This window comes from Rhipicephalus microplus, chromosome 3, assembly GCF_043290135.1.
Source record: "Rhipicephalus microplus isolate Deutch F79 chromosome 3, USDA_Rmic, whole genome shotgun sequence".
Lineage (NCBI taxonomy): Eukaryota > Metazoa > Arthropoda > Arachnida > Ixodida > Ixodidae > Rhipicephalus > Rhipicephalus microplus.
The window spans coordinates 230,601,344-230,628,894 of NC_134702.1; the positions used below are offsets into that span (position 1 = coordinate 230,601,344).

Sequence of the window (27,551 nt, forward strand, 5' to 3'; positions counted from 1 at the left end):
AATACGTAGACTGAGAAGTAAAAAAAATAAAAATGGCTTTTGTCTTGAAGTCTTAGACGAATACGACAAGGACTATGCGAGTCTTTTTTTATTATTATTATTCACCGTTGTATTAGTGAGCAATACTGCCTGTCATCATATTTTCTTCAGTTGGTTCAGTTTTTCGTAAAGGGTAACTTACAAACTCTCTCAGTTTCCGTTATCTACCTCTCCAATACCGCAGCCTTGGAAGTTCTTCTGATTTTGGTCATTTTTTATGAAGTTGTTTCGCATGTGTTTAATGGCCTGCCAAAGTGTTTTCTCTTTTCCTTGAACACACTATTTCGATAGCTGTATCTTTCGGTAAAAAAAAAACATCCAAACCTTTAGGTAGAAGAAAGCGTCACACGGAATAAAGAGGCAATGTTCCAGACCGAGAGCCTGAAGGTTGGACTTCTAGTTCTTTGTGAAATCTATAAAATCGCTTGGAGTTTATTTTAAACCAAGCATGCTATGAAATGACGATGTCAATACTCTTTTACCTAAAACCTCTAGAGCTGATTGCATAATTTTGCGTCATACATTACTGTTACCTTTAAAAGCAGAGCTCGCCGTATATGATGATTTAATTAAATCACATTTAAAATACTCTCTATCAATGTGAGCCATGATGACACAAAGTAATGGCAGGAGATTTTTGTATTGCACAGAAAAATCATTTGTTTAATTTATAACTTTCCTGAGGGACAAGAAACTTATCCCTTGGTTACTTCACACAGCATCAACAATGTTTTCAATTAACGTGATTATAGACTGCTACAGCACTACATAAAAGACAGTTACCTACATTATCAGGGTTAGCCGGTATGCAAACCTAAAGGTCAATGAGCCAACATTGTATTCAGCCACGCTTGGTGCTTCCTCGCACAAGAAAAATTATCGACTGTAAAGAGTATCTTATCAGTTCCTGTCACAACTGAATAAACGTCATTTCGCGGACATTCAGATTACAGACATAACATTGGCGTAGCTCTGCGAGTTTCTCGTCAACTCTTGAAACAGTCAAAGGATATCATTAATCTTACCCTTATGTGGGTCAACTAATGTGTCGCCTTTTCCGTTTCTCTCTCTTCCCTTGCTGTTAATGCCTTCTCTTTGCTGTATTTGTAAAGAGAATTTGTAAAAATGCTTCTGTATGCCTATTTCTATATGAAAAGTCTATATAGCTTGTATTGCCTTCATTTAGAATTAGTCAAGTTATTGCGCAATAACATGTGTTTTGTCGCCACCACTACCTCAGCCAGTCATAACCGTGGGCTGGGAACTGAGTCAAGTGGCTCGTCGCTTCTTTTCTAACACCCTCCATCTGCACTGCTTAGGTGGAAATAAATATTTGTAATACTAACAATATATTTATTAACAATATTATTAGGGGAACCTATTGAACGATCATTGTAGACCCTATAGTCAGCTCACTATAGCCAATAGAGTTGCTTATTCGGCAGCAGTTTCTAAAATAGAAAGAAAACAATAACTTACGCTTGCCTAGCGTTCAATGCCGTCTGCACTGCTCAGAGCTATGGCCCGTCTCCAAGCTTCCGGTGGCGGCATCGATAGCAGTGATTCTTCGTGTAGGGAAGTTTCCCTTTGTAAGGGAATTCTCGCCTGTCATTTTGAGCCAAAGAAAAAGGGGAATCTTTGTAATCCTGCAGGAAATTTTCGGAATGAATATTTTTTTCATGACCACCAATATTAGCGGTCACATTGCGCCTTCATCTGCAGTAATCGATTCTGGCTTGAGCACCACGCAAGCATAGCCTTTGAAATTTGTTCCTTAAATTTATGCGGGGGGATTTCTAGTTTCGCTATTAGTGTTAGACTTGAAGCCCACATTGTGCAGTTTTCTAACAGTATATTAATTAATAATGTCATACTTTTGTTGTGCGGCAGCGGAGTAGCTATAGTTATAATTTGAAATGTCGCCAGTGCGTGAGACAAGTGTAATTGTAACACGTGTATGCCTGAATGGGGGTGTAACAAACAATTATGCTGGAAATTTAGTGAACCTTTGCAGGGAAAATTCCCAAATAGAGAATTTTCATGTCACTGAAAGGAAATTCTTCGACGTAGTACGGAACATCACTGATCGATAGAGTGCTGTGGCCCATGAACTGTCCCCATAAAATGTGCGTCAGTTCCCTCCACATTTTGCGCTTGTATGCGTGATTGTTTGATACGACGGTATAAAAGTGAAAACTGCCACAACTTTCGTTTAACACACGCGCATATTGTGCGTTGAACTCGGCCCCCTATACCTTTTTACACAAATTAAGCTCAGTATTGTACTGACGAGACGCATTTCGCACAAGTATGGTTGGAATTCTAAGCTATTGTATCCGTGAACCTTTCCAGCGATCGCAGCAACTCGCTCTTTTTTTCTAAATTTATAGAAAACTGCATTTTGCCTTTGTGCCTCTACTCTTTCTTCTTTGTTAGTAGGAGAGGGGGTGGGAGCTTAACAAAAAGCGCCAGGCCTACGCGGAAGGCGCAGCACAGCCACAGCGAAAGGTAGAACAGCGGCTTTTCAGAGCCTTCTCTAAACACTTCTTGGGTAACTACAGCAAGCACACTTGCTTGATGCCCACTACGACATTAATAATAAAATTTTAGCGCAGTAGGCCGTCATTCGCTATCCTATATTTCGTCGTTCTTATGAGAAGTGTGGTATCCGCTAAACACTTGCAAGGAAGTTTGTGCCCCTTGTTCATGCATTGGCTGACGACAATGAGGAATTATGTCTGAAGTAGGTATGCGCCACAGCAAAAAGCTGAACAAACACATACTTTTGTAAAGAGTTGGAGCATTTGACGACCCACTCGTTACGCTATTCGCATTTTGTGACGACTGCTTGTTCTTTCGCTGTTTTAAAACATTTTATAGGACATATTAACGTGATTGTTTTCTCGATATCAAGGCAGTTTTGTCAGAAAACTCCAAGCACCAGCGTCGCTCAGTGGTGGAATACTGGGCAGCTACCCAGCGGACCCGGGTTCGAGCCCCACTGTGTCATTGGTGTTAGGTATTTTTGATAATTTCGAACGATGTGGTTACGTACAGCGGAAGTGGCGGCGGCGGACAGCTACGGCGCGGCGAATGACTGGACTTGTGATTTCATAACAGCTTTCGCTGTAACAGAAGGTTATAACTGTGCCTGCTGCCATAGCGCGTCTCTGTTTGGCCAGGATATCTGTGCTGGTTCACCTGCCGATCCAATGAGTTAGCACAAATCAGCAACATTTTTAAATGCGAAGCATTTTTTAGCGAACTTCATGGTCTTTGAGCTATCTTTCTCTCTATCAAGCTGCTTACGTATGGATGCTTTCGTGGTCACCCCCTTAACTTGGCGTTAACCTAAATTAGCATGAGAGGGTAAGATGGTTTGACGAATATGACGTGCTGGTCAAGAAAAGAATAATGTCACAATTCTGTCCTGTACGTCGTCAAACACTTCCCGTCAGACAGTGGCACATACCCACAGGCAGGTATGGATCGCTGGTATGTGGGTATGTGCCACAGGCGATTGATACTTAGTGTCTACCCAGGAGCGACGAGAACTGGCATGGGCAATTTTAACCAGCGAGCATTAAAAAATACCCGACATCGGTAGCGTCGACCTGACGAATGCAAAGAATACATGCCATCGTCCCAGCTGGAATCAAACCCAAGCATTCCGCGTGGCAATGAAGCATTTTACCACAAAGCTACGCCAGGTCTCGGAACTACTTTACAAATAGACGCCATCTTCGTGTAACGTCAGTAGTTGTTGCATTGCTGCGTACCCAATTTTATAAACATTATATATTGCGTCTCCTTGTAAGAATATGTATTCCTTTCATACAGCCGTTACGTCGGGTTAACGTCAATTGTGGTTAGTTGTCATGCGCTGAAGTTGATTTATGTAGCACTGTCCAGGGCCAGCATCCTCGCGAGCATCAGCGCTTCATATCAGCTTCTGGTGTCGCTAATACGCGTGTTCCAGTTGGCATAGTTGCGCAAGTGCAAACAACTGCTTATACAAACATCTGCAACTCTTCAACATATGTCAGTGCGTGCAATGTATGTACATAAATTTAGCGTCATTTCAAGACGTGTTGCTAAATAAAAAAAAATACAACACAGTCATCTTCCCTCCGCATGCTTCGCATAACGTCGATTCACAGGTACGTGGAAATTGCCGAATTTTTCATATAGTCGTAGCTTGAGTGATCGGAATTGTACTTCAAAGACAGTGGCATAGATAGTCGTGCCAACCTTCCATGCACGAAAAAGCTTGGTTGATGAAGCCTTGATGCGTCATATAAGCATTCCTTCTGAGATCAGCGAAGCGCTTCTGAGAGCACTGAGCACAGCAACAAAAAGCTGCGTTGCAGTGTGTAGTGAGCATGAGTTTATGCCAACTTCCCGCTTTCTGTATAGTATGCTTCTTTTAAACTTTGGTATTGCAATCGCATTATCTCGCACGCAGTGTCGTATACACTCTATTCAGTTGAAAAATGATGGCAGTAGTTCGCAGCAGTTCAGAGCGTCATTTGCCGTAGTTTACTGTTGGCATCCTTCTTCTGACCAACCACCTCGAGCCTACGCTACGTGCTGTCCATTGCGTCCACTCCTTTCTGCGCTGAAAATGAAGAGCAACAGTGTGCTGTAGGTGTGCTGGAGAGTGTTTGTGTTGTGACATTACGTACCCCTTTACGTTTAAATAATGTTACGTTGACTTAAGTGTGATTGTTGGAGAAAGTGCATGCCCTCGTTCAAGAGCTCAGGTCCTGGTGATTTGAGTAACTAGTGTAAAAAAAAAAAGAGCTCCCTGCCAGGCAAAAAAGTCCAAGATTTCAGGGTGGGATAAAGAATGAATCGCATGTGGGATAATTTTAGTGGTTCAAAATTACAAAAATGGCTCATTTTAGGTTCGAGTGGTTTATAAATCTTTTCACAACCGTAGAATAAGGTATCCACCGAAATTGCGAAAGCCCTTCCCGATGTGACTGAATGTGATTTAGTTCTTGTTGCTCTATCTGGTTAGTCCATTGCCGCCTACGTGAACTCTGCTTGTTCTGCATAGCAGGTTATCTGTAATAAACGCACGTGGTGACTGTGTGCCTTTTCTGTAGTTACCACGCCATACGTTCTAAAGAAGCCCTAAATAATCTTGTGGAGAGAGAGATAAGGGCAAAGCAGGCCAGACAGTCCAGTAGATCGCAGCAAGCCCAGTAATGGTTGCACTGCCTACTTCTACGACGTCGAGTCTGAACGATAGCGTAATAATCTTGCCTATGACAAAGGGAGGCCACCTAACTTTTTACGCGCACTACAGACAGTTTGCCTTTGTATGTCGCATTCCTTGCAGTAGCACGGAACATGTCGAATCACTTCATCAGCCCCACCCTGTCAGCAGGAAGTGGTGTCGGCCATCCCTATGCGGAATGCATACGCACGAGTAAACGCGATTCCCAACCATTATCTGCACGAAACAGTAGCGCCACCTCGTCAGAGTCGTGCCAGAATTCGAAGGCATAATGTAGAGTCAACTGAGCGTAATCGAGCATACCTAAAATGCGGCTCATGCCAATTTGACGTGGAGCATTGGCAGGCAGTTATGTGGAGCTTTCTAGCAGCGTCGGTCCGACGGAAAGGTATCGATAGGTCGTGGTCTTCTGTATGAGCTGAATGGGCTGCTTCATCGGCCCGTTTATTACCAATTATTCCTCAGCGACTTCGTAGCCACTGAAATGTAATGTGGTGCCCTTTCCCAGATACGTGGGGTAGCATCTCTGCCTTATCGAAAAATAACTGTTCTTGCGGATCATAGCGTAGACATGACAGAAGACGCCTTGGAGATGCAGAAAATTGTCCAGCTTTGCGTCCTTTGGTCGTTATAAAATACAACGTGGCACGAAGTGCTGCAAGCTTTGCTGCTGTTGATATTTTTGGGCGAGCTGTCCCAAAAATATCAATATGCAGATGTCTCCCTTCACCATTCTCCTCGGTATACAAATGCTGTGGCCACATAAGTACGAACTTCCACGATGACGAAGCATAAAAGGGTGCTACATAGTATTTATCTCTATATGCTGTAGTGGATTTTCTGAGGCACTGAGTTTTGCATGCAGTGGTACATTGTTTTCTTCGCTTCATGGCATCAAGTTCGCCTCTACGTTCTTGGGCAGCGTAACTTCATCTGTAGGAATAAAATATTGCACTACGGTTTCAGCAACTAGAAATGATGATTAGGAAGGACACACATGACGAAAGTACACACGACAAAAACGAACTACCAAATGAGTTAACAAAAAAAACACAAAAGAAGACTAAGCCGACGAAAATGAAGCAAGTAAATGTCACGTGGTGTGCAGGCTTTTGATTCTTACTTGTTAGTTACCTGATAATATGCCCCATAAAAAAGACGCCGACAAGAGCTCTCGCAAGTGGTGCCCTGTCCTCGGACTCCTGTGACCGCGTTTCCATCTTTTCTATCTCTCCTATCCCCTCGATATCTCCTCGCTCGCTGGCTTAGCGCATCTATCTCTCTCTCTCTCTCTCTCTACACCTTTATTCCTATCCTTTGAATCCCTCCTCACCCCCATCACTTGTGAGCTACTGCTGAGATGTCACACCCTGATGCAGACGGTTGTGGGGCTCACTTTTCTCTTCTTTTCCTTCTTATAAACATAACCCCCCCCCCCCCCCCAATAACGCAGACGTCTCGACAACCAAAAATATGTTTCAGGGATGAATATTTGCGTAATTGGGCTGGTGCTCACATGAAGAACAGCGCTATGAAGGGTTAGTTGTAAAAAAACTGGCAGGTTTCGTCTTTTGGGGAAATGACTTCAATGCGAAGCAGTCAACGAGTATTTATTTGTGCGTCTCTCATAATCATATTGTGATTTCGGGACGTGAAACCCCACATATTTATACTAGTAATGAAAGACGCAAGCAGACTTCACCAGGCAGGTCGAGCAGAAGCGTTTATTCCGCGATGTCCGCTTCGGCTCAGAACACCAATGAACAGGAACGATGATGGTGGATTTGTACAAGTTAGAACAAAGTGCTTGGAAAGTGCTTACCGTTTTCCCCCTTTTCGAAGCGGCCAACCTGGCCGGCACTCTGAGATCGGCTGAACGAGCAATAAAAGGTTTCACGCGCGAGACTAGAACAATGTCCATGCTGTGCAGACGGTGGTCAGTGACGGACTGAAGCGGGTGACGAGCTAGTCAACTGGGGTTGTCTGCGGTACGACGGAGTATGGGCCAACATACCGGTGAAGGAATGTCTCGTAAAACCCTGACGCTTGAACCAGGGTCCATAGTAAAACCTTATGCCCCGCCACGGTGGTCTAGTGGCTAAGGTACTCGGCTGCTGACCTGCAGGTCGCGGGTTCGATTCCCGGCTGCGGCGGCTGCATTTCTGATGGAGGCGGAAATTTTGTAGGCCCGTGTACTCAGATTTGGGTGCATGTTAAAGAACCCCAGGTGGTCAAAATTTCCGGAGCCCTCCACTACGGCATCTCTTACAGCAAATGGTGGTTTTTGGACGTTAAACCCCACAAATCAATCAATAGTAAAACCTTATCACCCGGATGAGAGGCCGCGTCGCGTCGTTTGTGATCACAGTGACGCGTTTTCTACCTTTGGCTTGCTACCGTGTTTTGGCGAGTGATTTCGTGGCAGTGCGTGACTCGGGCAGCGAACTCTTCAGAGAGCGAGGTGCAGCTCGGAGTAGGTGCAAAGAAGCACGCCGTGTCACAGATCGAGGAGACAGATCGGCCATACATGAGAAAAAAAGGGCAGTAGCCAGTCGATCGTTGTAACGCAGTATTGTAGGCGAATGTGATACGGTGAAATGTCATTCCTGTTAGTGTTGTCAGGAACTAAGTACGTCGATATCACGTAAGATAGTGTTCGGTGGAAGCGCTCGGTAAGACCAATCGTCTGCGGATGGTATCTAAAATAGTCCTATGCATTGTACTACACGCCCGCAGGACTTCCTCAAGGACCTTGGAAATGAATGCTTTGCCACAGTCACTCAAAAGAACGCGAAAGGTTCAGCGGCGCAAGACGATTGAGTGCACAAACAATTCGGCGATTTCTGTGGCGGTAGCAGAACGAAGAGGTGAAGCCTTGGCGAATGTTGTTAGATGGTCGACTGCAGTGACAATCTAACGGTGACCGGAGGACGTCAGCGGCAAAAGACCATACAAGCCTATTCGGATGAATTCGAATGGTGTGGTCAGACAGAGAAGAGGCTGAAGGAAACCAGCAGTCGGGGATGTGGATCGCTTCTGCTGCTGACACGACGCCCACAAGCCCACGTATTTGGCTGCCATTGTGGACAAGCCAGGCCAGAAGCAGCGCGTCTTGATGCTATCGTAGGTCTTGTGGAAGCCTTGGTGACTGGGAGTATTATAATCGTGTTATGCTTGCAAAACTCGAAGACGAAGGCAGTGAAGAAAAACTGGCACCCACTTGTTGCCGGTGGGATGGTCAAAGTAGCCCTGAAGCACACTATTCTCAAGGCGAAATTGCCCAAGCTGGTGTCTCAAGCGGCTGTTGGGTGGTTTAGTGACACCGCGAAGGCGATCAATGAAAGCCCGACACTAGGAGTCTGCCAGATGAAGTGAACGTAACTCGGAGCTCGAAGATAGTTGCATTGGGTCCTTGCAGTGAGGCGAGTGATACGTGTTGTGAGGCAATCTGGGTGTCAGAGTCATTTGAAGCCGATGCGGTGGATCTATTGTCAAGAGAGAGCGAAAGTGGGCATCAAGACAACGTGCCAGCATCTTGATGACAATAGCCAGACTTGTACGCGATGGTAAACTCGTACTCCTGTAAGCTCAGTATCCAGCGCCCTAGACGTCCTGACATGTTCTTTATTGATGAGAGCCAACAGTGCTTGGTGGTCGGTGACGATGGTGAAGTGCCGACCGGAGAAATACGGGCGCGATTTCTGTGTCAACCAGGTGATAGTCAGGCACTCCTGCTCCGTGATGGTATAGTTCCGCGTAGCTGTTGACAGAGTCCGGCAAGCGTAGGCCACAACCTGCTCTTTGGAGGTGGGATCACGCTGCAGAAAGACTGCTTCAATGCTTTGTGCGCTTGCGTCAGTAGGGAGTATAGTGGGCGCTCTCTCGTCGAAGTTGCGCAGCACTGTTCCAGAAGTCAGGTGCTCTTTCGAAATTTTAAATGCGGACTCAAAGTCGTTGGACCCTGAGAAAGGAGCACCAGTGGCCAATATTTTACATAGCGGAGCCGCTAGGGTATTAAAGTTGCGTAGAAGGCGACGAAAATTGGGCGGGAGAGCCAGAGAGTTGCGCAACATCTTTTGATTGGATGGTCGAGGGAACTATAAGCACTGCTCTTCTCGGGATCTGGTTGAATTCCGTCTTTAGAAATGAGGAGATTGAGGACTTTATACTTTTGCTGGCAAATGTGAACTTTCTTGTATTTATCTCAAAGCCATCCTACGAAAAACACCGAAGTACTCCATCTAATCCTTGAAAACGTTGGACAAAGGTTGATGAAAAAAAACGATAATGTGTAAGTAACAGAGGCAAGTCTTTCATTCTAGGCCACGGGCAACAGTATCAATCATGCGCTTAAACGTAGCTGGAGCGTCGCACAAGCCAAATAACATTACAATAAATTCAAAAAAGCCGTCCGGCGTAGCAAAAACAGTTTTTTCTTCGTCAGCTTCGTTCATGGAGATTTTCCAGTAGCCTGATTATAACTGAAGGATCGAAAAATATTTTCCTTTTGTAGTGTGTCTAAAGCGTCATCTATTCGAGGCATAGCATCTACGTCCTTGCGTGTGATCTCATTTAACGCGCGGTGGTCAATACAGAAACGAATAGAGCCATTCTTATGTTTAACTGAAACGACTGGAGATGCCCAGGAACTTGGAGACCGTATTATATTTCACGATAGCATGTCGTTCACTTAATTTTCAATGATTTTTCTCTCTGGCTGCGAAACCCGATATGACCGACGGCGTATCCCGCGTGAACTGTCGGTTTCAATGCGGCGTACAGCCGCAGAAATCTTAATCAGTGTTGTGGAACAGCTATCAAAGCAGGCTATCTGCTTAGCTAAAAGGGTCAATGGCGCTTTGGACTGTTCAGGTGTGAGGTCTGAACCAATGGCAGCTCGAAAAGAGAAAGAATGTGAACCTGGGGCTGGTACTGGTGACAAAGGCGGGCAGAGCGCCGCAATGGAGGTCAGTGGAGAGGTGTCGATCTTTGTCACTGTCATTCCCTTGAGCAGCAGCATAGATTCGGAAGTCGTGTTACTAACGGGTAGAAAAGTGCGGTCACAGTAAAACCGGAGGAGGCAAGAAGCGACGAGAATTCCACAAGAAGTGCAGCGAAAAGAAGGAGCCACTAGTGCATCACCGTTGGTTGTTTGGGTAGATGCGACAGCTATCACGTGTTCGTGACCAGGGTGCAGGACACAGTCTTCAACAATGCCCAAGTTTGAGATAGAGGGTGACAAAACTGGAACGGGAGCATTCATTGTATCGGCGATGTGAATGACGTTCTCTTTAAACGATATAACAGCGGAAGCAGAATGCAGAAAGCCCCAACCAAGGATACGTTGATGAACACACGGGGGCAACACAATCATCTGAATGTTGTGACGTACGCCATCGATTGAAACACGAGCCGTGCACTGTCCGTCAGGTTGAATCAGCATGTTATTTGTGCCACGCAACATAGGTCCCGCATAGGGAGTTCTGACTTCACGGAGCCGCGAGCACAAGTCGCTATGCAAAACACAAGTGGTTGCACCGGTGTCAACAAGAGTTTGCAAAGAAATACATTCAAAAGTCACTGACAACATATTGGCTGGGCGAACAGGAGGTATTTTTGTCGGTCGACGGGACGCAGTCTTTCCTACAAAAACTGCAATCCTTAGTTTTCCGAACATTGTTCAACAGGACGGGAGATGATGGGATGAAACGGCAATGCGGAGCACTGGTAGGGCAATGGAGAGCGTCGTCTGAAGGAGCGGTAGTTCTGATGTTGACGAGTGGACACTGGGGGAGACGGAAATCGGTACTGTGAACAGGTAGGTATCTGCAGCATAAAAATCTGGTCTTCGGAGCCGATCTTGCTCAAACTCAGCATAGCCTTGTCGTTCTTCCTTCTGGCGGCAACGGCAGTAGCGAGAATTGTGGCCTTGGATACCGCAAAAAAGCAAACGGGAAGGAGTGGACGCCATCGAGGATACGAGGGTGCAGCCGTCATTCCACCTCGCACAGCAGTCAAACGGCCACAAGCAATGTCAGAAGACCCAAGTGTCATGGGACCAGGCGAAATTGCAGTGCTCTCCACACATGTGGGAACACAGTCGCAGCAACTAATGCTGCCGGTGTCATCCTTGGCGTCACATCAGCGTATATAGACATTGGGCACGCTGGTGGAGCGACCAGGACTATCCGTGCCGTCATTGCCGCCACCTCCTGCCTAACGAGCTTCCGTAGATCGAACAGTGGGAACGGAGTGGGTGAAGGCAACAGTGGAACACTGCATTTTGAAGTGGCGAAGTTCGTCCCCGGTAAAGGTGCGGATAAGGGCTTTAATTTCGGAGGTAGGCTTAAGGCGAGGATCGCTGTCTTGTTGTTGGTGGAAAGACGGCAATTGGTCAAGGCATAGGCAAGTCGAAAATATGTCTTCAACAGTAGTGAGATAGCCGACATCCAAGACGTTGAACGCAATTGGTCCGATTTCTTTAAGAATGTGGCGAACGTGCTCGTCTTCCATCATATCGCTGTTTGCACAGCGACATAGGGCCAGAACATCCTCGATATACGAATTGTAAGGCTTATGTGCAGTTGAAAACGAACGGCCAGCTTCTGTTTCGCGGTTTGAAAACACACCGATGAGCATTCGAAGATTTTTCTCAGTTTCTTGGTAAAGGTAGACCCAATCGAAGTCAGCTTTCAGATTGAAATACCATGTTTTGGCTACGCCGGTCAAGTAAAAAGGAAGGTAGCTCGATTTCTCCACTTCAGTCTATCGATTGGCTGAACCCACACAGTTGTAAAGGTCGAGCCATTCCTCGGCCACGACACTGTGGAGACCCACGAGCTTGAGCGGTTCTCGGTGAGAGCTGGTGAGAGCGGATGAAGAGCGGGCAGCCGCCGGCATTGAGGCTGTATCGTTAGGGCTAGGTGTTAGGTCCAATTTCTGCCTACCCGTGGGGTGGCTGGGTGCAAGCGGCGACCAGATCAAAACTTTACGTGGAAAACGAAAGTAGGAGGACGTCGGGATCTTGATCCACCTCCACCACCCTGAAAGACGCAGGGAGGCTTCACCAGGCAGGAGAAGGAGATGCGTTTATTTCGTGATGTCTGTCTCGGCTCATAACACCAACGAGAAGAAACGATAATAATGGGTATGTACGAGTGAGAACGATGAAGTGCTTGGCAGGTGCTTAGAGTATTTAGTTGCTGCGCCCTTTTTTTTTTGAAGCGAAGCTGTTCTCAGCTGAGGATATCATGTCCGTCATTGGGGTAGCGCTGATCACGTAACCTCGTATCACGGGGACGGTGAATCGTGGTATATAGGTAGGGAAAGGCTGCGTGTGCTGCGATAAGCGAGGGCTGGCTGTGAAAGGCGAAGGCAAGGGCAGGGAATGTCCAGGACGTGCTGCGAGAGGCGAGGAAGAGAACGGAGAGGTCGAGGGGTGAACCTTCCAGAAACACGCTAAGATGGGGTGACGGCGAGGCGCAGTGTAGTGTAAAATAGTGCACCAGTGCCAGCATTCAGGTCATTGCGCTTTCAGGACGGCGAGCATTTCTCATTCTGCCGAAAAAGAAGGCACTCGGCGTGCGGGCATGTCGTCGCCGAGTAAACCGCGATGTTCGTGCAAAAGTGGCCGAAGCAAGTGCCAATGAACGGAGGACTTGAAAAATATACAATCAATCCTGATGAAAAACGGGCATACGCACCTCTGTTTCAACAGACTGTATCGGTGTTTGCATACAAACTGGATTGCGCCGAATGGCTTACCCTAGAAGACTTCCGGTGCGCCACCTCTGTTAATGCTTTGTTAATGGTCCCCGCGGTGTTTTTCTGGTGTGTTTGAGGTTGCTGCTCCATTATTTTTGGCACATTCTTTAAGATATGCTCAAAGCAACATCTAGCTGCTACTCCCCGCGGCTGTGGTCTAGTGGGTAAGGTACTCGGCAGCTGACCCGCAGGTACCTGGATTGAATCCCGGCTGCAGCGGCTGCATCTTCCATGGAGGCGAAAATACTGTAGGCCCATGTGCTCAGATTTGGGTGCACGGTAAAGAACCCTACGTTACCAAAATTTCCGGAGCCCATTACTACGCTGTCTCTCATAACCAAATGGCGGTTTTGGGACGTTAAACCCCATATATTAATCAATCAATCTAGCCGCTAGATGAAGGGGCGCCACGTAGCGCATGGGAGGTGCAGGCGCGACCATCGCTGCATATATTACAGCTCACGTGGCCGACCTGTGCTGCGCAAATTATTCATCATATTTTACCGATTATTGCGGCCCCCTGCTGTGTGTTACTTCTAACAGTGGCCACGCCTATACAAGAAGAAAATGCATAAACTGCAGGAGAAGTTTGTCAGCGAACTTAATTGGGCTAGTAGGTCATGTTGACAATGTGGATAAGACGAGGACAGAGAATTCATCTTGAAAGTTTTGCACAAGCACACAGGGACACAAAAAGAAAAAGAAACAGGCTCCCGGTCTTTCTTTCTTTGTCTCTGTGCGCTTGCGCAAAAATTTCAGGATGGATAAGTTCCAACTAGGTTGAATCGCAGTTTTGCTACAGATAAATGAGAGCGCAGACCTGTATTTTCTCTGTTCGCGTCTTCAAAGCACACTGACGTCGTGTACTTGCAGGAGAGGATTTGTCTGATCCTTCGCGAAGTTATACACTTCAGATTTCCGGCTAGAACTGAAAAAGCGCCTCCTGTCGAGCCACGAACATATTTTTTTCGTCTAAGAACGCACTCTCAGGATGAAACGCCTATTTATGGTCCTGTGTCACACCTAGCACTTATGATAGAGATAAACGCCGATCAGCATCGCTCGCGATCTGGAGTGTTCGCCTGACTACTATATTACAAAAAGCGCGATGACGTCAACTGCGGCTGGGTCATGCAAGCTATTAAGGTTTACTAACGAGTAAGCTATTCATGGATTGAACTTTTTAGATGAATCCACCTAAACCCAAAGTCCATGTTCACACTAAACGATAAATTAGCTAGAATGCGGTAATGATCACTGGCAGCAAAAAGACTGGCGATAAGCCGTTCACTCGCAAAGGTGAGAGCCCACTCGCTGGCATCTCTTTTAAACAAAACATCAAGTGCAACGAAAACAAAACGCAGGCACAGCGACATAAACTGCGCGGCAATTTTTGTCAGCGCTTTTTGTCCCGTGTTGTTTCGAACAGTACACATCATTGATGTCACTCACACTATACCAGAAACACGGTGGATTTTCCATGTTAGCTTTCACATTTTCCTACCCATTTCACTACAATTATCTGCCACGGGTGGAAGACAACAGCGACTGTTGCGTTCCCGGAACTAGAGGCCTTCAACTAGTCTAACGTCTGAGTACTGCCTCTGTGCCATTAGTCTGCACTGAGCTCTAGGTTGCCTTTAATAAAGTGGGCAGAACAAACCTACGTGCTCTTAGTGGAAATCAAATTTGCTCGCACGATCGCTGCAACGCAGATGCTCTTTCTATCGTCCACGGTCGGAAAACAGGACGTTTTGATTGGCATTTATAATTAGTTCAGTCGTCCAGACTGCATCCTGCCTTGACACAGCTGTTCTCGAGTTGCGAGCGCTTGCTCGTAATTATTTCCATAAAACATCGAAACACAAGCAGCCGTGGCCACCAACAAATGTCAAAACCAGGCGACATAAACAGGAAGTTTTTAAGGACGACCACAATGTTGTCAGAGACCAGCAGGTGTTCGCTGAGAAGTGAGGCTAGCTGCATACTTTTTTCTTTGAGCCAAGTCTTGCGAGGCAAATCGACTGTTTTACGTAAATCGAACAGCTTAGAGTGCACTGTGAACTTGCCAGGCACGACTGCATTGGCGAGTAAATGACTAAATGACGGCTCATGTTCTTCGTTTCAACGCGACTAAATTCAGGCTGCTGTCCGATAACGGGCATACATGAGGACGACGTCCCAAAGTAGTGGTCGTCGGCACATCCATTCAGGATGGAGTATCTTCTGAAGAATACTTGCTGACGCATAGGACAGCATATGTGACATTTATCACATTGGCATAGATGTAATGGCTAGCACTTCAACGACAATTAGAATCGTCCCGACGCGACGTCAGTATAAGTTCATTTTCTGAAGCAGCATGAAGCTCAGGCTTGGCTTTGTGGTATAACATTTGACTTCTACATAAATCGCCTTGTTTTGGTTGTGGCTTGAGCAGTGATTCTTACGCTTTGATTTCGTCGTAATTTTTTACCTATACTGGTAACGCTACCATTGCCATAACCTCATATTCCAGGACAAAGGCCCGTTCATGCTACGGGGTTGAGATTTCCAAAGCCTGGGTTAATACAGACAGTGAATCAACTGTGACGCAAGCTCGGATGCCGTGGATACTGGTATGCGGGTATGCACCGCAGCTGTGTGTTGTAAATGGTTTCATTACGTAAACATAACGCAAATCACGCTATATATTTCTAACTAGCGAATCATGTACCAATTACATTCATGTCATTCTGTGCCAACTTTGGTATCTACCATGGCACTGAGACATCACCAAAGCGCCGAAACGTAGGCGGCTGAATAGGCAAATAGCTAGAAACTGTCAAAGTGCCTTTGGTTCACTAAGAAGTTTTTTGCAATTAAAAACCTGCTTGCTGCTGGAAAAAAATAAAATACTGCAGCATATCCACGGAGTGAATGGTGGAGAGTGGGGCGAAGAATTCGTCCGTCCATTCGTTCTTGCTTCCGTTCGTCCATGCGTCCATCAGCCCGTCCGTGCGTGCGTCTGTTCATGCGTCCGTCCCAGCGTTCGTACATGCAGCCGCCCCTGCGTCCGTTCATGCGTCAATCCATGCATCTGTCTATGTGTCCGTTCGTCCATCTATTCGACACTCCAAGTACCACCATCTCGCATCTTTTCATCATATATTCCCCATATAGATGCACCGCCATCCAGCGGACATTCCAAGGACTAAACGAGAGGTGGCACACGCACACTTTCTTACGGCTTGCGCTTCGGGTCCGCTTCCCACCTTTAACCACCTCGAGTTCATGGTATATACTAGTTCACTGTATTCATGGCACTGCGGCCGAACGCTCGCTAAACCTTTCGAAAACCAAGGAGGTTGCGCCCAGCGAGTATGACGTAGCAAACTTTTTCAGTCAGATAGTGCTCAATGTACATGCCAATGGCTGCTAATGGGAAATGAGAGGCGCAGAATTCGGCTTTTACTTTCTTACGCCTTGCGCTTCGTATCTACTTCCCATTTTTAACCACCTCGTGTTCATTCATGGTATATACAAGTTCATTGTATTCATGGCCCTGCGGCTCAACGCTCGCTGAACCTTTCTAAAGCTAAGGACGTTACTACCAGCGAGTATAACGTAACAACCCTTTCTTGTCAGATAGTGCTCAATGTACATGCCAATGGCTGCTAATGATGATCGCAGCCTGCGCGTTAACTAAAAGCCGAATGCTCCTGTTTCTCATTCCCCATTAGCAGCCATTGACATGTACATTGAGCACTATTTTTCATTGTTCAACAACGCACAGAAGAAGTTTCTCACCGGCACCACCTTGAAGGTCAAAATGATTTACTTGTTACATACTACGGGGGACGAAGGGGTGCCGCTATAAGGAGTTTCGCCGCTAAAAAAAATGAACATGGGCTGGGCATGTAGCGAGTCGGCAGGGTAAGCCCTACAAGAGTTTCAATGTGGGCTTTTTGGTGATGCATGTATTCGAAAGAATTTTTCGTAGCACCGAGCGAAATACGGGACCAGGAATCGGAATCCTGTCCATCAGTCCCTTCCTGTTTCCTGTTTTCGCTTCGCGCTACATAAAATTCTTTGAAATGTTAACCAATATTCATTGAGGGTTACTGACGGGATTCGAAGAGAAGGCAAACGCCTGTGGGGTCACAAAAAATAAGGGGGGCAGAGGAGATGAATCAGTTGGAAGGTGTGAAGTGGCAGTGGAAAGGGCAGAACTGGGTTACTTGGCGAAACATGGGAGAGGCTTTTGCCCTGTAGTGGGCGTAGTCGCGCTAATGATAATGACTAGTGCGGGAAGCCTTTTCTCAACCAAAGCCGACAAGTACCACCCCGATGCTCTGATTTAAGAAAAAGGTGGTTGAATTACTTCCACCGCACTCACAATTTCTTTTCAGGTAATTTTTTTCGCCGGCGCGGTGATGCAGTAGTCAAGGTGCTCGGATGCTGACCCGAAGGTCACAGGTTCGATACCGGCTGTGGCAGTCGTATTGTCGTGGAGGTTAAATGCTAAAGGCCCATGTGCTGTGCGATGTCATGCAGCGCGCCTTAAACACCAATTGGTCGAAATTTGTGGAGCCCTCCACTACGTTATCGCATATGACCATATCGTGATTTTGGAGCGTAGAACCTGAGATTATTATTATTATTATTATTATTATTATTATTATTATTATTATTATTATTATTATTATTATTATTATTATTATTATTCAGTAGTAGTAGTAGTGCAAGTAGTACTAGTATTAGTAGTCGTAGTAGTATTCTTTTCAAATTTTCTTCGTTCCTGGAACATTTCCAGCGTACTCTTTTTTTTTATACACAGAAGTGTTTCATACTGAGGTCTACGAACTTGTTAGTAGAACATTTATGTCATGGATATGAATGCTAATATTTACTATAACGGAGGACAAAGAAAAACAGAAATTGGCAGCATATCCACGGGGTGAATGATGGAGAGTGGGGCGAAGCATCCGTCCGTCCATTCGTTCTTGCTTCGGTCCATCCATGCGTGCGTATGTGTGGCCGTCCGTGCGTCCATCCACACGCCTGTGCGTGCGTCTTTTCGTGCGTCCGCACGTTCATCCATGCGTCCGTCTCTGCGTTCGTCCATGTATCCGCCCCTGCGTCTGTCCATGCATCCATCCGTCCGTGCAGCCATCCGTGCGTCCGTGCATGCATCTCTCTGTGTGTCCGTTCGTTCATCTAGTCAACATTCCAAGTACCACCATTTCGCATCTTTTCATTATATATTCCTCATATAGAAACACAGTCATCCAGCGGACATTCCAAACACTAAACGAGAGGTGGCTCACGCACACTTTCTTACGGCTTGCGCTTCGTGCCTACTTCCCATCTTTAACCACCCCGAGTTCATGGTATATACTAGTTCACTGTATTTGTGGCACTGCGGCCGAACGCTCGCTAAACCTTTCTAAAACAAAGGAGGTTACGGCCAGCGAGTATAACGTAGGAACCCTTTCTTGTCAGATAGTGCTCAATGTGCATGCCAATGGCTGCTAATGGGGAATGAAAGACAGGAGAAATCGGCTTTCAGTTAGAGCGCACGCTGAGAATTTTTTATTGTTCAACAACACACAGGGGAAATCTCCTAGTACTACCTTGCAGGTCAAAGCGTAAGACATGTACGTACTACGACGAGGCACGAATGGGTGCCGCTTTAAGGAGCTTCGTCCCTAACACATGAGGGGCGAAAAGTCATCTAAGCACTTCGCACAGATAGTTAAAGAGCTCTACATGCGCTATCCGCACAGCCGCGCCGCACATGCTGTAAACTTTTCGCACGCAAGCGGAGAGCACAAGAAAGTATCGTTGACGTTTTTTCGCCTTCCACTTGCGTAAGGTAGGTGTCCAGGCATGTATGGTGTGGCTGTGCAGATAGTGCGTGTACAGGCCCTAACCCGTGAATCTGAAATGTGTGGCCATACGTGGTTGCAGACATCGCAGCCAAAGCCAAGATGCTGCTCGAAAAACTCTCGCCGAAAGCAGGCATTGGCACCAGCGAAACCGTTTCCGTCATGTTACATTGAAGTTGATCTACCCACGACGCCACTTTCTCAGCTCGCCGTTGTCACTTGCATTTGGCTCAGAAGTCTGTCAGATCTTGTTGCATAGTTTCTTTTTGCATTTTTAGGCCTGTTCTGGTGCCTCGGGTGTGTTATGGGGCCCGAACTGGTTGATAGGCCCAGCGAACATGGATTCTTTCAAGAATTATCTGTCTGCTGTGTGTTTGAAAAGTTGTTCACAGCTCGGGTGTTCATACAATCAGTGCCCTCCCATGTGAAAGTTCTAAGTTGAAACTTAGAACTTCCACATGGGGAGCGACGTCACTGACTGTGCAGTCAATCACACGCGAGCTTGAATACGACGCAAATAATGACGTCTCAAACATCACTGTCATGCCACGAGCTTGGATGCGACGTCAAGAACGATCCAACTCGCAGTGCGTGGTGAATGGCGAATGGCTTTTCATTTGGCCTATAGCCATGTGACGCTTTCGCTAAAAACGTTCTGCCACCAGGACACGTACCTACGAACGATAATCGACCGGTGCTCTCTCGACTGATTGACTGATGCGACCTATATCTCTGGCAGATATTCTCTCAACCAGTGCTCTCTGCCGGTGGCGCTAGGCAGTCTGGGCAGGCAGATTGGGTAGGCGGGGTGATGCCGTCATCTGTGAGCGGTGGAGTGTAGTAATACGTCATGACAAGTAACTAGCCTAATAATGAACGATTCGACATTACCGCAGTTAATGGAAGCGCTAGCAACAGGAAGTCACTTAGACGCGTTTACGTTTTTTTTCGTTTTGTCTTCACGTGTGACAGCTCGTTGTCGGAGCAGAGCCGCTTCCGCATGCGCCAAAAGTGTTTCTACACCCCCGACCACTTCGAGGGCGATAACACTGACTGGTAAAACTGCCCCAATAAGCTTCTTAGCAAGGTAACGTTGTCGTGGCTCTCTGTCGCTGCAGAGAGGCAACGGCCAAATGTGGCTTCGTGAAGTGAGACTGCCTAACGGGACGTAGAACATGTCCGCGTTAGCCTGCAGTGTAGGTTACCCTGCTAAGAGGCGCTCTTATTTGGGCGTTCGCAAGAATCTTAAGTACGTAGCAGAATACGTTGCGTACGCTGCAAACGAAAAACTCAACAACAGTTTCAGTTTACCACATCGAACGTACCAGAGTGCGTTTTGTTCAACCAGACGTATCATATGAGGATTGAAATAACTTTTGAGTGCTTCTTAGCGTCATCGTGTGAAAGCGCCCGTAATAACGGCCACTAGAATCCCAGTCGCACCGAATCGTAGGATCAACGGTGTTACTTGCAATCTGGCAGCTCTGTCATTCGAGATCTTGCAAGAGCGTCACTTAAGCTAGCGCTAAATATCGTTACGTTTGCGTACGCGTTGGTTTGTTGTTGTTTTTTTCGGGCATTCGCACGCATCCCAGGACTAGACACATTGGACACATTTAGTTGGGTGTACGTAACGAGCCTACGTACGCGACACGAGGCGTTGCGTATGCTGCATGCGAAGCGCTCAACGAAACCTTTAGTTCACCGTATTGACTGCACCAAGATACGTTTGGTTCAACTGGACGTATGTTAATAAAAATAAAACAGCTTTTGGGTGCTTTTTAGCGCACTCCTGCGGTAGTGGCCGTTATAATGGCCACTAGCGTCCAAGCCAAGGCAATTGATTTTGGATACATGGTGTACGTTGGTTTGTTCTGGATGCCTAAACGAATAGCTGGTTTGTACTTTCGCTGGCAGCACACCATTGCCCTCGAAAGGGAAATATACTCGAGTTGGGACGGCTTTGGTGCTCTCTACATTCGACGCCGTCGCTGCCAATTTTCTATCTGGCTACAATTTCAATCGAGATATCGCGGGGGTGTCACGCAGCGCACACTTCTCCTCGTCACGTCTACGCACGCCGCGTTGTTTCTTTTTTTTTCGGGCGTTTGCACGAAAAAAAAAAGAAACAACGCGGCGTGCGTAGACGTGACGAGGAGGAGTGTGCGCTGCGTGACACCCCCGCGATATCTCGATTGAAATTGTAACCAGATAGAAAATTGGCAGCGATGGCGTCGAATGTAGAGAGCACCAAAGCCGTCCCAACTTGAGTATATTTCACTTTCGGGGACAATGTTTTTTATGTGTGTGGTTTGTATCGTAATGCACGAGAGAACTTCCTTCGGTAATCCTAATACACACAGTAATTTTTTATTGTATTCGACGTTTGAAACGTGTAAGCTCCATTCCTGATATTTTGAAGACACGATCCCACTTACAAGTAACGCTACTGATTCGTTTGTCTTCAGTCACTCTTATCGAAAGACTGCGCACACAAGTATTCCAAGACGGAGCATACACATGCGTATGGTACAAGTGCACCTTTGGAGACGTTAAGGTGTATGCCCGCATTTTTGTAAACTTAACGGTTTAGGGTGATTTGTGAATTAGGCCACCACTACTGTAAGGCTGGGCATGAGTTATGCGGCGCAGCATCATCGTCTTGGGACGAGGAGTGTACGGGCATAGGCTTCCCCGATATGGTATCTCGGCCTGTTAAATTTTGGCTAACTGAACGGACCCGTATTTCAGTTGTACTACTAGGAAGCAGGCGGGACTTGAGATACGCCGCAGGGTGTCATAGTTTTGGGACCAGAAATGGATGGGTGCAACGAGAACTCAAGTTGTCCTGAGGGTCGGGCCCCGAACTCGTCTCCGGTAACGGAAGCCTTTTTCAATATACAAATCAGAGAATACACTGCACCCCCCCCCTACGAAATATCAGTGCAATTTAGAAGCTGCCTGCATGCTCAAGAATAACAGGGCCTCAAGCCGGCGTGCATGCGCTTCGGAATACGAGCCACGAGCAATGGCCAGGTGGCAGTAGGAGACTGATGTCAGCAGCAGGAGGCGCGATGCCATTATCGCTGAACCAAGCTGTTCTTTTCTTTCCTCCATTTTTTCTCTGTCTCTTCCAACTCCCCGTGTTCTCCGATTGGAAACAACGCAAGACAGGGGATGGACGGGCCGTCTGGGCTGTAACCACAATGTGGTACGATGGCGAGGCTCCGTGCTGCATACTTCCTCACCGTTCTCTGAGCTCTAACACAAAGTCATTCGTGAAAGAATGAGGGCCTCTTAGTTGCAGCCTTTATTTATTATGTGCAAACTAGGTTCCCACTTGTTGTTACCCAATGCAAAGGTGCACTTTGCTCATAATGAATAAACGTCTCCTGCCAAATACTTCACCCCCTCCGAGCTTCCTCACCAAAGATCTCTCGGGTCAACTTCGCAACAGGCCCCACCGTGGTGTTCTAGTGGCTAGGTACTCGGCTGCTGACCCGCAGGTCGCGGGATCGAATCTCGGCTGCCACGGCTGCATTTCCGATGAAGGCGGAAATGTTGTAGGCCCGTGTGCTCAGATTTGGGTGCACGTTAAAGAACCCCAGGTGGTCGAAATTTCCGGAGCCCTCCACTGCGGCGTCACTGAAAATCATATGGTGGTTTTGGGACCTTAAACCTTACATATCTGTCAATCAACTGCACTACAGGAAAAGAAGCTTTACTGGCGCACTCGGCAGGATCTCGGCATCTACCTCTTCTGGGCGAAGATCACCAAGCCACAAAGTTCCAAGGAGAGCACCTAATCGAGGCCACCTCCGGCAAAGAACCCCCGTGGACCCTACAACTACGGTTCGACGGGTCGGAGCAGAGAACGACGACGGAATTGGTGATCGGTATTTTTCGCGCTTTGTTGAGGTGGTGACGACGCAAGCGTCAGAGCAGTGTGCGTATAAAATGAGAGCGTAAGGTCGAGCAGTGGGACGGAGGAAGGTCGCATAGGCGAAAATATTGAGCCAGATGCCTGAGCCCCAGGAACCGGCACAAGTGGCAATACGACGCATGAGCTGCAGCTTGAGTTGCTGAAAATGCAGCTTCAGCTACAAGTTACGCGGCTAGAACTGCAAGAACGCAAAGGCAGGCGAACCTCTTCGAGCTAAGACAGGGAGAACGAGGGCTCTCAGGCCTGGACAGTGTCACTCAACGTAGCATGATACTCAAAGGCATCAAGCTTTCGTGCAATGTGGATGTGCCTTCACGGTTAGTTTAGGCAAAAAAGTGTTCAGCGCGTACGATGTACCACTGGAAAGCTACGTCCACTTAGTGATGCCAGCGCTTACGGCGTGGATGAGGCACTTGCTTCGGGGGCTCAGTGGGACGAGTGTGGCGATTATGATGCGGGGAAGACGGCCGTCTTCAGTGAGCTCAAGCTTACCCTTCTGTATATATCTCGATCAAGTCGAGACGGACGCAAAGCGAAAAGACGAAACATCGGCGCAGTTTGCTTCACGTGTTGGGACGTATTTGGGTATCACTTGTGCTCAAGAGAGGAGCGAACAAAAGACGAGATCATACAGCTAGTTGTCGCTGGCCGTACGAAAGCTAGCCAAATTTCGGTAGCTTTGGAGCGCGTATGCTTATGTGAATATGGAAGCTGCCTGATGCCAGCTGACGTATCACGCGTTCTGCAGACTTTCGAGCAGGTTAGAGGCAAGGGTAGGGCGACAAGGCAACAAATAAATCCTACGCAGCCCGTCCTACGCAATCCTACGCAGTCCCGTCACCATAAAGGAATTACGCGTGCTTGAACGAAACCACTCGGACAAACCGAGCACACAGTCGACGGGGCTCTGGGACTGCGAACACAGCTTCAAACCGCCCAGCTAGCGAACGTGGGTTCAAGTGAAGCGTCAGTTGGCGCAAAGACAGAGGAACTGTCACATCTTGGCCTGATCTGCCCATTAAAGAGCGAACACGTTCCTTTCGTAGTTTGGGTCAGAAAATAAGACGGGTCAGCTCGCATGTGTGTCGACAACGGGGCATTGAAATCCAGTACACAACAACGCTTTTCCGTGACGCCACCGCAGGAGGCTACAATGAGGGAAGAAGACGCGCAGACCGCGTTCACGGAAGTAAAAAACAACAAAAAACACCAGGCCTGCGCGAAAGCACAGCACAGTCACAGCGAAAACTAGAAAAGCGGCCTTTCAGAGCCTTTTTCAAAACACTCATTGGATAACTGCTGCAAGCACACTTGCTTGATGCCTACTACTGCTCTCACAATCAAAATTTTACGGTAGTAGGCCGGCATTCACTATGCAATTTTTCGTCATTCTTCTGAGAAGCGTGCTATATTCGCTAAACTCTTCTGAGGACTTTTGTGCCAGTTGTTCATGCAGTAGCTGAGGACGATGAGGAATAATGCCTGAAGTGGGTGTGTGCCACAGTGAACAGCTGAACAAAAACAAACTTTTGTAATGGGTTCAAGCATTGAACTACCCACTCGTTACGCTATTCGCATTGTGCGACGACTGTTTGTTCTTTCGTTGTTTTAAAAAGCTTTAAAGTCGAAATAACGCGATTGCTTTTCGACATCAAACCTGACTAAGACAAGTTTGACAAGTCCCAAGCACCGGCGTGTCTCAGTGGTGGAATACTTGCTGGCACCCAGCGGTCTCGGGTTCGGTTTTTTTTTTAATTTTGCGTGATAAGGTTACGGTCACCGGCGTTGGTGGCGGACAACTACGGCATTGCGCGAGACCAGAGTGGTGATTTCATAACAGCTTTCGCTGTAAAAGCCCACTCTGCGAGGCGATGGCGCTGACCACACCGGATTGACAGGCCGGATTGGCCATTCACGGGATTCTTTACGCACGCATCCGAGGTGGAGTGTGGCGCCTCTTTCACGCAGATGGAAGACGATGGGCAGGAAAAGCCTATTGCGTTCGCCCGCCACCGCTTCAATCCAACCTAAGCGAATTGGTCAAACATTGCGTGTGCAGCTATCATCCGGGCTTTAAGCAAGTTTGACACCTGGTTGTTGGCGGAAATGTAGGTAGTACCCGACCGCAACCCTCGGTCCTAGTAAACGGCCTGCACGCATAATGAAGAAAAACTAGCAAAGTGTGCACTAGCTTTTCTGCGCTACATTGTATACGTGAGCCGTCGGAAAGGCTCTGGCAACGCTAACACAGAAACGTCTCCCCACTTTCCTTCAAACCGTTTTTGACCGCATCCCGGGCATGATAGTTTCCCAGTTGCTCCAACTCGCTCTTAACAGCCGCTGGTCTAAGCTTAAGCGGGTGTCTAGCTCTCAAGCGTTCTGGCCCCTTTCCCAGGTGGCTGCGGTAGACGAGTAGTCTAAACGTTCGATTGCGACCTCTGAAGTGAGTACCAGATCGAGCAGTGGAACCCCAGTGAGCCCCTTTGCTCTCGTGGAGCCCCCCCCCCCCCTTCCCTACAGTACGCTCCAACTATGGCGAGCAACGGCCCTAGATTGCGCCGCGGCCACGCTAATTCGGAACTTTTTTTCATTCCTACAGTGGAATTGCCGGAGATTTAGGGCACACATTAAGCGACTCCGGCTCCATTTAGAAATCTATCCACATTTGCCTGTGGTAGTGGTCCTTCAGGAGGAGGGCGAGCGCGCTGCCCTCACAAATTATACCGTGTATCAAAGGGATGTGCAAACCACCCTCTGCGTGCATCGAAATTACACCGCCAATCAGGTAGATCTCGACTGCGATCTGCTTTACTCGTATGTTATGGCGACTATCCTCGCGCTTAGGAAGCAGAACGCGTCTTTACACATCCTCAACATCTACAGTTCCCCCAAACTCCGTAACGTAACTTATAATGCTATTTTTAGCAAAGCCCTTGCAGTGGCAGGCAGGGAACCGCTAGCCATTGTAGGTGACTCGAACGCCCCAAGCCCCCACTGGGGTTACAATAAAAACGGCGTGGTAGAAAGTAGGCAGAGCTTATTTCTACCCTGAGCCTCACCATTCAAACCGACGCTGCACACCCAACCCGCATTGGTAACTCTGTAAGTCGAGACACATGTCCTGACCTTACACTTACCAAGCATATCAGGCATTCAGGCTGGCTCAACACTGAGGAAACTCTCGGCAGTGACCACTGTATTCTCCTCAATACCATTCGGACGTATCCCCTTACCCGTCCCCACCAACACACGAAACTTCCGGACTGAACGAAGTTCCGTTCAGAGTACACGGCGTCGGCTTCCATGGCTCAACAAGGCTACGCCACTTGGGCTCAGCACCTTGTGACATCGCTTCGCCAAACTGAGCAGACGGTTAAGCTCTCAAAAGCCACACCGGTGGTAGATAACCATCTCCTTCGTATCTGGGAGGCTCGATATAGCCTCATCCGCCGATGGTGCGGACAGAAGCATAATCGTCAGCTCGAAATCTGCATCGCAGCCCTCACCCAAGAAGCAGCCGAGTACGCGGCCCAGCTCGCTGACTCCAATTGGGTAGAGCGCTGTAACAATGCTGCTAAGCATATGTCAAACCACATTCCGTGGCGTTTTTTCAGGGCCCTCATCGACCCCAACCATACCTGCACAGAAACGGCAAAGCATCTTGAACGCGTGCTCCACGCCTACGGATAAATCGGCACATTGACGCGGATAAATCGGCACAGGCTGTTAGAGATAAATATCTCTGTGGCCGATAGGACCCCATAAGACCGGCGTACCCATATGAGGGCTCTGAGAACGCAGACTTGGATTGTTGATTTCAACTGCACGATCTCAAGGCGGGACTGTCCAAAATGAAGCGAGGAACAGCGCCAGGTTGGGATCGAGTGATGGTTAAGCTTTTAGCAAACCTACCAGACCTGGCATGCCTTCGCCTCCTCGACTACTTCGATCGAATTTGGGAGGGGTGCGAACTGCTCCCAATTGATTGTAAACGGCCCAGGTAACTTTTATTTCCAAACCGTGCAAGTCAATAAATATCGAAAATCTCCGACCCATTTCATTAACCTCGTGTGTAGGGAAGCTTATGGAAACAATGGTCAAGGATAGGCTTTCCGATTACCTCGACGCCCGTCAAACCTTTGCCGACACTATGTACGGCTTCCGTCCACATCGCTCTGCTCAAGACATTCTCCTGAAACTCTACCATGACGTTATTGAGCCAGTAGAACATCCCAGTAACGACAAGGTAGTCCTCGCCTTGGATCTAAAGGGAGCTTTTGATAAGCTTTTTTAACCATGAAATAATTTTTAGCCATCTGTCCCGAACACACTGTGGGCATAATGCTTTCAGGTACACCCGTCAGTTATTGATGGAACGGCAGACGTACCTCCACATTCAACGAAAGGAGCACGGTCCGCATTCTCTAGGTATTCGAAAAACACCACAGGGAGCAGTCCTCTCTCCCCTTCTGTTCAATCTCGCCATGGCTCATCTCCCCCCACTGCTGAAAGATATCCCCAGTGTACGGCAAGCTCTGTATGCCGACGATATCACGCTGTGGGCAACACACGGTTTTCTTGGCAGCATTGAGCCCAGCCTGCAGCAAGCAGCGTTGGTCGTGTAATACTACGCCCATCTCTGCGGCCTCGAATGCTCCCCCACGAAATCGCAGTACGTCCATCTTCGCCC

General features: G+C 47.6%; 1 protein-coding gene across 2 annotated transcripts in view; it reads left to right on the forward strand.

Moving 5' to 3' along the window:
• Positions 1 to 27,551, forward strand: part of LOC119167549 (arylsulfatase B) — a 197,987-nt gene that overhangs the window by 606 nt on the left and 169,830 nt on the right. The window lies entirely within an intron of this gene.